At 41.1% G+C, this 15,000-nt stretch overlaps 1 pseudogene; it reads right to left on the bottom strand.

Moving 5' to 3' along the window:
• Positions 1–6,411: 6,411 nt before the first annotated feature.
• Positions 6,412–15,000, bottom strand: part of LOC123450460 — a 27,222-nt pseudogene continuing 18,633 nt past the window's right edge.

Below are 15,000 nucleotides of genomic sequence, written 5' to 3'. Positions count from 1 at the left end.
CCTACCTCCATGCACCTTGCTTGTAAGAGATGGTAAAGTAGTTTCAGATATCACATTATTGAATTGCTTGCTGTGTGACATGAGCTAGCCAAAAGTATGTAAGGGACTAAAAAGTTTTAGAATTCTAGAATCATATATGCCCCTAGCATGCATCTCTCAAATAGTTAATTAATCAGACTTGCACTGTTGTACTAACAAGCATGAGCGTTTAATTTGTACTCAAAACTGAACCTAGAGGATATATATGATAAATCTCACTCATAGCTAGCCAAATCAACAACTAGAAATTGGTGGTGTGCTATTTAGAAGGTCAACAATGAAGACATGTTTGCCTCTTTCAAAAGAAACATGTGTGGTGTTTTTCCCAACAAAATATAATTAAGCGGTCCAAGTAAATATACTGAAGCAATAATTATCTGAAAAAATGATGTTTTCCTGCTGCACTTAGCCTCATTGTACAAAAAACAAATGTGACTGAAAGAAGTAGGAGCAGTAGGCTGTGATCCTATATGAATGATACTGAGAAAATCTGAGAGAAGTAGGACACCAGCAGCAGCAGGAAAATCTGAAGTAGGACACCAGCAGCAGTAGGAAAATCTGAGAGAAGTAGGATACCAGCAGCAGCAGGAGAATCTGAAGTAGGACACCAGGAGCAGCAGGAAAATCTGAATTAGGACACCAGCAAGAGCAGCATCACAAACGGAGGAAAACAGCAAGCAGAAAGAAACGGCGCGCTGATTGGTAGAAGAATGTAACATCCCAAAATTATAAATTTTGGAATGTTAATATAATTATTAGATTGATTTTTTTGTTTTTTTTCTTGAGTGATTGAAACTTGTGTGAAATTTGAAACTTTTCAAAAACTTTTGAATGAGATGGAATAAAATGACTTTCCCCATCTCCGGTGAATTCAATTATAAAGAATTTGAAACGGAGATATTTGCATTTGAATTCTTTTGCATTTCTATTTGTTTTCTCCACTCAAGAAATGCCGGGAAATACATTCTGTCAAACAGAAAAGAGAGGAGGAACATGACCCTCAAAACACACGGGCATTTTGAAAGTTATTTGAACCCTAAAACTGAGAGGGTCATTTGAAAATTATTTGCAAAAGAAAATAAATCTTTTAGCCAATTTTGTGAAAATAATTTTTTCTGAAGTTTTTATTTTTGCCGTGGAAAAATGCCCATCATTTAGATTTTTATTTTCAGATAATTTTAGTATATAGAAACTCTTTATTCCGAATTGATTTGAATTTCCTTTTATCGTTTTAGTTTCCTAGTTTTAAAAATAGGAAAGGAATCACTTTTATTTGGAAACTCCTGCTGGCCCATTAAGAGTTTCCCTATTTTGGCCCAACAGAGGATCTTCTTCCTCCTATGCCTCTCCCTCACGTCATAGAAGCTTTCCTTGCCATGGATAGAGGAATCCCCACCTCCGGGATTCGCGAAATCCTTTCCCTCCTAGCCTCTCCTGTCGCCCCTATAAGAAGCCCCACGTTCTCCTCGTTCCATTCCCGTTGAAACCGCCGCCTCTCCCCACCTCCTCCTCCCCCTGCACCTCGCCGGAGTCGGCCACCAGAGAGCTCACCGGAGCCCCACCCCATCGCCCCTGCACTCCCTCCCCTCCCTGCCGAGCCCACCCGACCCCGCCGCCACCCCTCCACCACTTCGGCCCCTCCTCCACCACCCCACCCCGTCGGCCACCCCCCTGCATACCTCCCCACCCCACGATAAACTCCTGCCAAGAGCACGAGCAGCCAGGAGCTCCTCCCGTCGCCCCCCCCCTGCACCCTCTCCATCTCCCCTCGCCTCCCCCCTAGGAGCCCCACCCCACCCCTCCTCCACCGCCCCCTCCTTCGCCACCCCACCTCGCCGGAGAAGGGTCCAGCCACTGCTGCGTTCATCCACGGTAAGACTCCTCCTCCTATTTTTTTTAGTTTGCCTATCAGATCAGGATATACGGTGTAGATTACATAGGGGCATACCTTTTCGGTTTTCTTAAAGAACCGGTCCATCAGTTAAGTGAACCGAAGCATTTTCTTATAATTCGGCCATCCGCTGTTTAGCCTATACAACGCACACCCATCAGCCAATCAGAAGCCGGCACATGGATTCCCTCTTTGTTTTATTTTTCAGATTTAGTTCCAAAAACAAAAAAGTTCCAATTTTGTTTAGCCCATAACTTTTGATCCACAAATCCAATGATGTTGGTTCTTTTTCCAGTAGCTCAAAAATGTCCTGTAGTTTTTAAAAACATATAATTTCTCTATGTTTGAACTTTTCAAATTTGAATTAGATCAGATTTAGTTTAAACCTTGTTTTTCCTATTCCAGAAGTTTAAAAATAGCTTTTAATTTGATTCCTTTTGCTACTGATCACTAGTGATCTTATTTATCAGTGGTAAAAAGTTCAGAATTGTTTGAATACCTTAGCTCACTGTTTCTTGTGAAACAATTTCTGTTTCACCTCTTTTAGGATTGTGACTAATTTAGTTTCTTTAGTTACTTTTAACTTATTTTCTTTTATATTTCAGAAAGATTATTGTTTTGTTTATGTTAGTTAGCAGTATATTTGCACCAAGTGTTGATTTTATTTTTATTTGTTATCATGAAATCAATTCTAGGTCCTTAGTAACTTGCAATTGGTTTCTCCACTGTTTCAAATCCCGTTTGGGAATACTTTCAAAAAGTTTTGTGAAAAATACTTTATTCTATCTTAGTTAGATTTATATCTCAATTCCTTGTTATTTTTTTTCTGTTAGACAAAAACTATTTAGTGTTTGACGTAGTGGAAGACTCCCTAGTCTTATTTGAAGTTTCTTTCGGATTCCTATTCGCTCTCTTTTGTTTTGATTGCTAGAATGATTGCTAGTATGAGTTCTTATGTGAATGATATGTTTGTTATATAGATTTCATCGGAGAGTGACGAGTAGTCTATCAAGTTATTTCCCGAGAAATTCTTCTTCGTCAACATCACCAGGCAAGTCATTTTGATCATACTATCACCTATGTTTTATGCATCGTAGTTCTACCATCCTATGCCCAATTGCATGCTGCTTAGGTACTTGGAAATTTTAGTAAAGGCTGTAGTATCATGTGGTAGGCACACAACAACCCCGATACTTGGCCCCGGGACGAGAAATTTCATATTGTTATGCTTGAGTAGACGGGATTTCGGTTGAGTGCGTAACACGAGTGATGCAGGTTGATTAAATAATTCAAGACCGGTTAAGACAAGATTTTCAAGACCTCGGACACAATGCAACTCTGGGTGAAGGACGGTTGATCGGCTCCCTGGAGAACCTAGTGGATGACCCGGGATGCTGGAGAGGACATGACATCCTGCGGAAAGCTTCACCCAGGCTCAAAGAGACGGACGGATATTTTCAAGACCCAAGGCTTACCTGCACTGCCACCAGTCATTATGGGCTCCGGCTTGGTTGGACAACGCGGCGACTCTGGACAGGCGGTGCTAGCAGATGTAGAAGAACAGTAGGAATGGATGGGAACCGACAGGGATTCAGAGGGACCCGTTGAAAGACCATGTTTTGATCATCCGGTCTTCAAACACCCTGTAGTGCGAGGACATACTCGGAGGCGATCAAATCTTGTGGGGAACGTGTGCAAAACTCTGCAGAGTACTCAAACCTAATCGATTAGCCGTGTGCACGGTCATGGACAACTTGAGCCAAAGGAACTGAAGTTATCTGGATTTCGCAACACCATTAAATATATTTGATGAGGGTAATTATTGACAACTCGGGTACGAGAATTGGTTGGCGGAACCATCTCGTTAACAACAAACAACGTAGTAACATTTTGCTTTTTAACCCTCTCTTGATGTAGGAGAAAACTTGCTTTTCGCTAAAAACTTATAGCCCCACCTGCCATATATGCATATAGTATAGATGATTACTTTTCACCCCTCTCTTATGTGACTTGCCGGCATATTCAATATGCTGACCAACACAGCTGCAACGTCTCATGTTGCAGATATTTTTCTTCGACGAGTAAGAGTATGATTCAGGGTTACGGTCTACACTCAACTTGCCGTTGGTGTTTATTGGGACTCCACTCCCTTGACTGCTTCCGCTGAGATATTTAAGGTATATATCAGTTTTACACTATTTACATGTGATTGCACTTTGATATATACATTGATGTACTGTGTGTGCCAGCATACTGATCCAGGGATGGCACAGATACACAGAGGCTTGACTCGTCTTGAGTCGGGTCGCTACAAAGAACGTCCACTCTCAAATATATTTACACCGCCAGCTCATTCTTTTCCTAGTTTGAGTTTGTGGCAGCTCCAGGAAAACAAACAATCAAACCTTCAGTGTGCTACTCCATAACCATTTTCATGGGTTGCTCCACACACATTACTATGTCCCAAGCAACGGAGTAGATAGAGTTAAGCAAGGTACATCGAATGAGAGATCGACTAGAGAACACTACAAATTAAAGAATACAGACTTGCCATCGGTTAAAAAAGTAGTTGTATGCATTTTAATTTAGCAGCAGCGACAACAAATTCTGGGGGGAGAGAAAGCAAAATCCCACCATGGCAGGGGAGGAAGGGGCGTGTAGAAGAGGGGAGGGATCTGGCGGAGATGTAGGCGAGGAGGGCGTCGGTGACGAATGTTTCGGCGCAGAAGGACTGGAGGGTGTCGGCGGCATGGTCCGCACCATGATGCAGTGAAGTCAATCACCACCTGTTGTTCTGCTCTTGTAGAACAACCTGCATAGCACCCAGTCTTCCTGTATTTTGAAAAAAAGAAGGATGGCAAGGTTCATATGGTAAGTGCAAGTTCATGTATGTATGCAACAATTGCAACTGAAAAAGTATCCATTCCTTAAACGGTCAATCTCATATGAAGTAGGTTAGGCTGAGAAGGCTTCCATTGGTTGATTAAACTAATTCAGTAGCCAATCTCCGCAGGAATATGGTTACTTTATGAAATTTTTTCTCTAGATGTTAGTTAACTTGAAGAAATAGCAATCACACGGACATAAAAGAATTTTGAACTATCACTTTGGAATGGAATAAAAAATGAGCATATGCGAGTCAGATTAATCCTTATCAAGGGAATACTTAGTAAATTAATTATTCTCATTTAGTTAGTTGCCTGACGTAAACACTGGAACTATCATTTCAGTGACATGGACTGTGGAGTGGACCTGAATGTAAAATTGGCAACTTGCAGGCTGTACAATTAATTAGAACGGTCCGAGTTAGAGCAGATCATTTGTTCAACGGAAAACAGTAGAGATCATACGAAATTCTAGCATGACTTACATGACGAGGACGACGTGTATGCTGACAATTATATAAATATAAATATAAATGGGCCAACAGAGGAATACATATGCCCTCATTCTAAAGTACACGCCAACTCTGGCGTAGATCAACGGATGCAGCTTTGACAGTTTTTTTTCCGGGCAATAGATGTATATTTGACTGTTTTTACATGAATATCTTACTACTGGTAAAGAATTTTGAAAGCATGCATTTACATAATATATTTTCTATCACAATCAAATTTAGAGAAAGTTAATTGCACACTTTGTAGAACGAATGTCGATTCATGTGAAAAAACAGGTAGTAACATCTATCTATCTTAGCGACATCAAGGCAATCATGCTAGGCAGTTGAGCATGTACCAATGTACCAATGGATAATGGCCCAATTGGAGATATTTCCTTGACCTTAAACATTATAAATCAAAGCTTAGGCGGTAAAAAAACAGGAAAAGGAAACGGATAGAAACCACATGTCAAGCAGGCACTGGAAACACATGGGATCACTCCCTGCTTAGCCAATTTAATTCTTCTAAATATATAAATGGGCAGAATATTAGCTAAATATCGTCAAGCCATTCAAACCAGAAATAATTATGTCACAAGATCCCCATGAAATCAGTAGACACAACAAAACATTCAGTAATTTTCATGGAAAATGTGCACAATCAGACATGCTGCCTATGGTTTGAATGTGGGTAATCCACAAGCTCAATTTTTTCATGCTAGAAAATGATTGAGTACCTTCCATAACAGATCCGAGCTTTACCAAAAATTGTTATAACAGACTCAGAACAATGCATTTAGTTGTTCCATAACAGATGTGACCCACAATCATTAATTTAAGTCAACAACCAAAAACATGACTTCTCAACTGTTTAGAAGGATGGACACAAAAACCAGCCCTCGGTGCACAAGATAGTTTCTGAATCTAAACTCAAGTAGCATGCATCGATTGTAACAGGGGGCGAGCAATTCAAAGCCACACAGACAGAACACAAGTAAACATAATGGATAAAAACTTCTCCGAAAGTAGAGAACAAAAGTAAGTCAGCAATTGATGCAATGTACAACACAATGGAATTTTAATCTTCTTACGGAGCAAACATTTAAAATTCCATGTTCAGGTATAGCCCAATTGTGTGAACTGATGATGTTGCATCATTCATAGGCTATTCAGAGATGGAAGGAAACATAACAAAAGAACGATAATCACCTTGAGCTCCGCAAGCGTGATGCCTCTGCCAGCCCTCGCCTTCATGTTGTACTTGCGGGTCTCGCATTGCATGATGGGGCGAAGAGGTCCAGAGGTAGGGCGGGGGAAGATCTTCACACCCTTATTCTGGCGAGCTGTATACAAAAAGAACAGGATGTAAGATGACAGTGAGTCAAACAAACACCACAACAACACAAACATGTTGCGGGACGATTGGATGGTAGTGTATCAGTAAATCCATAATGAAACCAATGGTGATACATCTACTCTGCCCTACTGTAGTAAACATGTACTTAACTCCTTATATGTAAACACATACACCAGTGCAAATGTTGTTCACATGTTACTACTAGATTCAACATACAAGTATAAAGAGACATGGCAGTAAACATGCACATAAGAGACGTCTAGTCTAGCATCAAACTTGCTTTCATGGTACTAACTAGGCCAATGGCTTAACAGATATCCTAGATGGCACTCTATTTACATCCATTCGAGTCAAGAACATCAACATAATCATTAGTGAGCGATAGCAAACAACCCATATGATAGATCAGCTCACAATTCAAAAGGATTGGTGGTCTACAATTCACTTGTGGACATATGGACATCCTGCTTTATTTTATCAGCTCACAATGCATGGTTTTGTGTTTTCCTGATTACGGCTGATGCATTAGCAGGACACACCGTGTGTACATTGTACTTGCAGATGATATCTGCATCCATATCATTGTACTACTATTTATTTTGCATCTGGAGGAAACTTCAAGGAAGCACAGGGCAATTTTAGGAGAGCGTGGAAAATGCATCCTTCATGCACCTACAACTTTGGGTCTCTCATCACATTCATGGTGCAATGCATATGCTAATTTATTTATATCAACTGAAATTTCTCTTCCTTTTTTTTTGAGGTGGAACATTTAGATGCCTACAATAATCTTTCACTTATGTACAATATGATAAAGAGATAAAAAAAGCCTAGTATGAACCATTTACTTGGGTCACGTAACCGAACGAACTCAGATTCAGATTTAAATGTCGTGAGCATAGCTTGCAAAGAGTAAGTAAGTGGTACTGGTACTACCCGTTGATCTGGACCGGACGAGGCCGTTCTCGTTGCAGCCTGTGCAGAACCTTGAGGTGGACCGGAAGAGGCCCTTGAGGTTGTATCGCTTGTGGCGCCTGTCGCAGCTGCCACACAGGACGCACCGCTCGCCACCGCACCGGCCGCAGGCAGTGAGGGACCTGGCGCCGGCCACGACGCGTCGGAGCTCGCCCGATTCATGCAATTGGCGGAGCTCCTCGGCGCTGCTGAGGTGGCGGCCCCTGACGAAGACCTACGGGAGCGTGATCCTGCGGGTGCGCGGGAGGAGCGTCGTGAGCTCCTCGAGGTACCAGGCGTCCATGGCAACGTCGTGCTCGTCGACGGAGACGCGGAGCCCCTATGGGATGGCGTGTTGGTGGGCCTCGGCAGCGGGTGGTGGCGCCTGGACCCTGTAGGGTGCGGAGCGCGCAGAGGGCAGAGGCGGCCACGCGGATGCGGTGGTCGGCCTCGGCGGCGGGTGGTGGCGCCTGGACCCTCGAGGGTGCGGAGCGCGTGGAGGACAGAGGCGACCACACAGACACGGTGGAAGATGCGGGCGGTGGAGGGGGATGGGGAGGAGGTGGTGGCGGCGAGAGGAGGGGGATGGGGTGATGAGGGTTCGATAAGATCTGACTTAGGGTTTGGGTAATTGGTCTACGGGTGGGGGTTTCCCTTTTATTTTTTCGTTTTTTCTATAAATAGATGATGGATGGATGTGTGATGGATGGATGAATGGGTGGATGGATGGATGCCATGTCATCGATCTGTGTGACAACTAATTCCACCAATGAGAATAAAGCGTAGGAATTGTGTTTTTTCTTTTGTTATTATTTTATAATTTCACGTCAAAATTTCAAAGAAATGATGTCTTATTATAAACAAGGGTGCATATTAGAATGACTAGTTGAATGCCCGTACGTTGTCACGGGAATATATAACAATATGGCTTGAGTTTAATTGTTTTCTTTCATCCTTCTCTGCTGGTTTCATTTTTTGTTCACACATATCTTATTTCCCACAATATGCAATATGGCTAGTGGAATGCCCGTGCATTGCCACGGATTAAAAAATAGACACAAAATGTTTGAAGTCATTTGACGAATTGGATGATCATCGCCTCCAGCTAGGCGGTGCGATGCTTAAAGCCATGATCGCGGAACAATTGAGGTCACCTATCGGGTCACAACACATCGCACATGGAGATATGATATATGATGAATATTTAATGCATGCAATAATAATGAACAAAGATAAATTTATTGAGCAAGCCTAGCGAACAAAGCAAGTTTCGGCTCATAACACGACTTAAGCTCATTGTTAATAAGTGCTACCTTCAAATATCAATTGACAAAGAATGGAAGTTTAAAATTTAATTTACCCTAGTAGTTGCATGTTACTGTGCGGATGGACAACCATAAAGAGATAAATATCAGGAATCATTAACTAAAATTGTCAAACAGCCACCACCCACTGCACAAACCAAAGGCAAAAATATATGAACAAGATATAGCTAATATGGGATATTGACCTCATTCAGTGCCATGAAATGCATATGCACGTCCATGTATTCCTAATACATTTCTACTATAGCTAGAGTCATCATTCAAAACACAACAACACAAATTTCTCCAGGGTAACTTATGATGCCGAGAGCAGCTGTACTTCTCTTGGATATTTTGTTTAACATTCTGCATGAAATTAATAGAGGTCGAAGTAGAAGATTGAAGGACAACCTGGCTGAGCCTCCAGGTTGAAGAAAACATCTAAACCTAAACGTAAGAAACAAAACAAGGATAGTATAAGAAACAAAAAAAGTGATGAAGCGCACACCTACAAGCTCACACAGAAGGTAAGACGCAACTACACTATGATTTACTCAGGAAAGGGAACTAAGAAAGCACACCAATCAGGTAAAAGAGGCATCAACCCTTGTTGAATTCTTTGATGTAATTTAGTACTGACAATAATAATGCAGAGGCCTTCACATCAAATTTAAGACTTCCAGGAAACATTATGCACTCAAAAGTATTAAGTAGATCCATCTATTATTATTAACATGCAAAATCACTCGACCAAACGGAAACATCGAGTAACATCATCAAGGACTGGACCTAAAAGGACTACTACACCAACAAAACATAAGCATCCGATAATTACCTATTCTTCTGATTTATTCGTAGGATTTTCATACTATACCAGGGTTTGGGGCGGCCGAGAAGTGGATCTCGAGGAGGCGTCATTGGTCTGTATTGAGAACTCTAGATTGCTGCTCGATCATCTTAGTTTGAGGAGCCACACCATCTGTAAACCATTCTAGGATACTACAAAATGGATAAATTTCACTTAACGTAAGTGCATAACAATAGTACTTACTAAGACAGGAAAGATACCTACTCATTTAACGTAAGTGCATAACAATAGTACTTACTAAGAAAGGAAAGATACCTACTCATTTTGAAAATAGTATGCCTACTCTTTGTCCAAGCGTGGGTCATGAGAAAGAGCCTATGTATGCAATCAAACACTCATTGCAAAACCTCAAGATTCTTGACTTCCTCCATTTCATGATAAGATCAATCTTGTAGGAAGTCTTAAGCCAAAGTAGATGGGAAGTGACAAGTAATATATCTCATGGTCTATCGCTCCATGTTGTATCTTATTTTATTTACACTTCTCTCTCGACAGTAACAATCGTGATACCTATTTGCTTATCTTCGTGTCTTCTCCATCAAAATGCTCTCGTGGTTTACTGACACCTCTTATAATAAACAACAGTTTACTCGATATGCAATAGACAACGGTGTCTGGTCCTGAGGAGTGGAGAAGTGGAGTGACATCCCCGCAAAGAGTGTCTTCATGCAAAATATTAGACATGTGATTCGGAATAAATATAAGATCTTGAAACCTTTCCATAATACACCGAATGAACTTCAGGAAAATGTAACTAAGAAAACTTGGTCCTTCTAAAGTAAGATAGAGGCACTCATATAAAACTTCCAACACACAGGAAAGTCTTCAAATCATTCTAAAAGAAATCAACTAACCTGTGAGGTGAATCTTGTGCCCGAGCTTTGATTTGCATAATAATTTACTGCAGACACAACGCTTTGAGGCGTCGTCCTTGCTAGTTTCAAGAACAGACTAAACTGGCAGTATTTCTATCAAATGAACCCTTATACCTAGTAGATGCAATCGAATACCCACATGCTTTGTTTGCGTTTCCACGCGTCTTTGGGTTCTCTCCCTGATAGATACCCAATGGGCTTAGTGAGTGATGAATATAGATGGTGAAATCAAGGACGATAGCAGATGTAATGACTATATATTCGGTACTTGAGCTAATTTAAAGTAATTCTCCTATGAATAAAGTCAAGTAGCATACTGAAATCAATGTCTATAACTTCAGACATAATTTCATTCAGTACAACATAATTTGGTATGTTTATCCTCTCATTTAGTAACACAAAGAGTCCCTTATTTCAATAAACTCAAATAAATTTGTATAGTTTGGAACATAATTTCTTTCAGTACGTGAGAACTTGATATGTTTATCCTCCTATTTAATGACACCAAGAGTTCCTTGTTCAGCAGTCTAAGAGAGGAAAACTAGGAATGGTGGAAATGTCTAGACGCTTACCGAAGGAATAATCGCATAGCTCTGCCCCGCCCAGTATGGCACATTGCCGCCATGGTAGATGATGACATGGCACGTCTCTCTCGGAGTTTTAGGGCCTACTACCCGCTTGACCAAGATGATGGTGGCCATATAAGGCCCATCGGGCTTATCGGTGGAGACGGCTCCTTGGCGCTCCCGAAGTTGAATGGCGTGACGGCAACCTTGCACTTTCTCGACTGCTAGACGACCCTGTAGACATGCCTCCGCTGCGCCGCGGCCCTGCAATTCCATGGAAATGCAGTGTTGCTCCATGATATGTTGCCAAAGCTGAGGTTGTTGCTACCCAGAAAAGTAACAAAGGGCAAAAATTAGGGTATTGTTAATCTTGGATTGCATATTGTAGAACAAATTTGTAACAAATAATATGCATAGAATCCTATACTCTTTGTTTTCTTAAGTTTCCAGGGGGATGCCGGCGAGATCGAGGAGGATGGTCAGGTCGCCGTCGGACTTGTCCTCCTCTCATCCTTTTGCCCTGATCGCTCCATCCCCTGGTGCGATGAGATCCAGGAGGATGGTCAGGTCGCCGTGCGACGTCGCACTCCTGCCGTAAGGGATAACTGTGGAGGCGAGATGAGATGGACGGTGGAGTCGCCGATGTGGGGAGTCCGGCGGTGGACATGTAGATCTCTGGATCGGGAGTGGGAAAAGAGAGAGGGAGAGAGCGGTTGGTCGGCTGGTGGGAGTGGGAGCGACGGGACGGTGGGTTGGGAGAGAGCGCTAGCGACGGGGATCGAGAGGTTGAACCATCACGTAGTAGAGGTGGTTTTTTCTATCCTTTTTTTTCATTACGTGGGGACCCGATTTTCTTTTCGCGTGGAGGTGGGATTGCCGATTTTCTTTACGTGGGGAGGTGGGATCGCTGGGAGGTCGAACCACGAGCGAGGTTGAACCATCACAACAGCACATCCTGCTTTAATAGTAGAGACAAACAATGTTTTTAAAGGGAGCTTTCATTTTCTTTGCACGAAATTTTCGTTTTTCATTTTCCGAATGCCCACATTCATGACTTAGTTTGTTGAAATGATATAATATTATGCACAAGGGTGCATATGGTAATGGCAAACAATGTTGATTAAGGAAGTTTTCATTTTTTGTATGAAAAATTCATTTTCCATTTTTCAAGTGCCCAAAATGAGTTTTTTTGTGAAGGACCTACCATATATTTGTAGCAAAATGGGACCAATTCATTTTTCTAACAAACTAGGACATATTTAATGTACAATTGACCAAATGGTTGGGTGTTAAAGGCCTTTATCGACCTCTCGTAAAAAAGACAAATTTTCGTTGAATCAGTTGAAAGCGGGTCAAATTTGAACTGCAGCTGCATTATAGTTTGCTCTTTATTTTTCCCAAAAATCATTTATAGGAATATAAGTATCTATTTAATCAGAAATACATGGTGTGGTGCCTTGACGTCGAGGGCCCCAACTCCAGAGTGCGTGAACTTGCATGCCAGTCTCATGGTCACCGCGTGACCGTTGTGTTGCCACGCGTTCTAGGTGGAATAGGAATGTCTGGTGGGTTGGACAATCCCTCGATAGGTGTTAGCAAGAAGAATACAATAGAAGAATCTCACGAGGAGACTGAACTAAGCTCAAACATGAATTAGCAGCCAAGTGTTTGATTAGTGGTGCGGGTAATTCACATAGACAATGGGCCTAAATTTTGGCTGAGGATGATCATCTACTAAGGAGACTCTCTTGGCAAATTTTGATCTCAAATGAATGAATCTAGGTGGCACTTGCTTTGCAAAGTAACACACTGTGCAGAAATATGGATGTTGAAGCTAGGATCAAATGAATGAATGGATTGAGCTGAAATTTGGTGTATGATGTTAATTTGGGCATATGAAGGCATTCTATAAAAATTATATCATTTGGACATGCCAAAGTGATACTTCCTTTACAATGTGCCAATCTGGACAGAAAATGGTAATTGAAACTGGGGTCAAATAGATGATTGGATTGAGCTTCAATTTGGAGGCGGATGATAATTTGGGCACATTAAGGTACTGTAAAAATTGTACTTACTTCACAATGCTCTCTACTGAACAGAATATTGGGAAAAATAATGAGACAAACTGGCTGAATTAAATGAGGTAAAATTTGGCGGAGTGAGGTTATATGGTCAGTGTCATCCCGTGGTAAATTTTCATCAACTACAAAGCAATATAAAACATAGTTGCTTCACAAAATAAAAATATTACCAGAAACAAAGATTGGATGATGAGCTCACATGAATTTTTAGATGTGGCTAAAATTTTATGGAGAGCTATGTTTTGGGCACATAGATGATGTGGAAAAAATTCAACTCATCAGGATATTCCTATCTAGTACTTCCTTCACAAAGCTATTAGCTGAACACAAACTTTGGAAATTTGCTAAGAAAGATTTACTAGGAAAACTGTTACAAAAGTTTTCATGAGGCACTGATTTGGATAGGAAAGAGTGCCCAAAAAATATGAGGGTAATCAAAGAAATAGAAATAGCACTTCCTTCACAAAGTGCTATTCTGAACAAAATAGGAAAATTTATATTGTTGAATTATTTTCGAACTATGGAAGGAAGGGTTTTCACATATTTGAGAAATATATGGTCCAAAGTATTTATGATAATTTTTAGAGAATTTTCGGAATGACATAATAGTAGGTTGCTTCATAAACTAGGATGAGGTGGGATAGAATGGACCCACGAGTGACATGTCAACATAGTTAGAACATGTTACAACATTTTTACAATCCTCGTAACAGTTATGACGATCTCATTTTATGCAGTTACGACGTTTTTGTCTCACATCATCGTAATTTATATGTAGATTTGATCCCCTCAAACGGTTTACGATCATCTCGAATGAAATCATCACAGATTTATGACGAATTCATCAACGACGTCTTAGAAAACGTCATGTATGAGCATATTCCTTGTAGTGGTTGTTGTCATTGTTCTTGTCATTGTTCTTGTCATTGCCGTTGTTGTCGTCATTGTGCTTGTCGTCATCGTCCTTGTTGTTGTTGTTGTTGTTGTTGTTGTTGTTGTCGTCGTCGTCGTCGTTGTTTTTGTTTTTGTTGTTGTTGTTGTCATCGTCTTCGTCGCCTTCGTTGTTTTTGTTGTTGTTGTTGTCATCGTTGTTGTTGTCATTGTTGTCGTTTTTGTTGATGTTATTGTTGTTCTTGTTCTTCTCGTTATTATCGTTGTTGTCGGTGTTGTCGTTGTCGTCGTCGTTCTCGTCGTCGTCCTTGTTGTTGTTGTTGTTGTTATTGTTCTTGTTGTTTTGTTGTTGTTCTTGTTGATGATGTTGTTGTTGTTTTTGTTGTTGTTGTAGTCGTCGTCGTCATCGTCGCCTTCATTATGGTTGTTGTTGTTGTTATTGTTGTTGTTGTTGTTGTTGTTGTTGTTGTTGTTGTCGTTGCTGTCGCTTTTGTCGTTGTTGTCACTATTGTCGTCGTTGTTGTTGTTATTGTTGTTGTTGTCCTCATCGTCTTCGTTGTTGTTGTTGTTCTTCTTCTACTTCTTCTTCTTCTTCTTCTTCTTGTTGTTGTTGTTGTTATTGTGGTTGTTGATGTTGTTATTGTTGTTGTTGTTGTGGCTGTTGTTGTTGTTGTGGTGGTGGTGGTCGTCGTCTTCGTGGTGGTGGTGGTGGCCGTCGTCGTCATCGTTGTTGTAGTTATTGTTGTTGTTGTTGTTGTTGTTGTTGGCGTGGTCATCGTCGCCTTCATTATG

Source organism: Hordeum vulgare, chromosome 4H, assembly GCF_904849725.1.
Source record: "Hordeum vulgare subsp. vulgare chromosome 4H, MorexV3_pseudomolecules_assembly, whole genome shotgun sequence".
In the NCBI taxonomy this organism is placed as follows: Eukaryota; Viridiplantae; Streptophyta; class Magnoliopsida; order Poales; family Poaceae; genus Hordeum; species Hordeum vulgare.
Note: the sequence above shows the minus strand (reverse complement) of the source record. Positions and strands in the feature narration are given on the sequence as shown.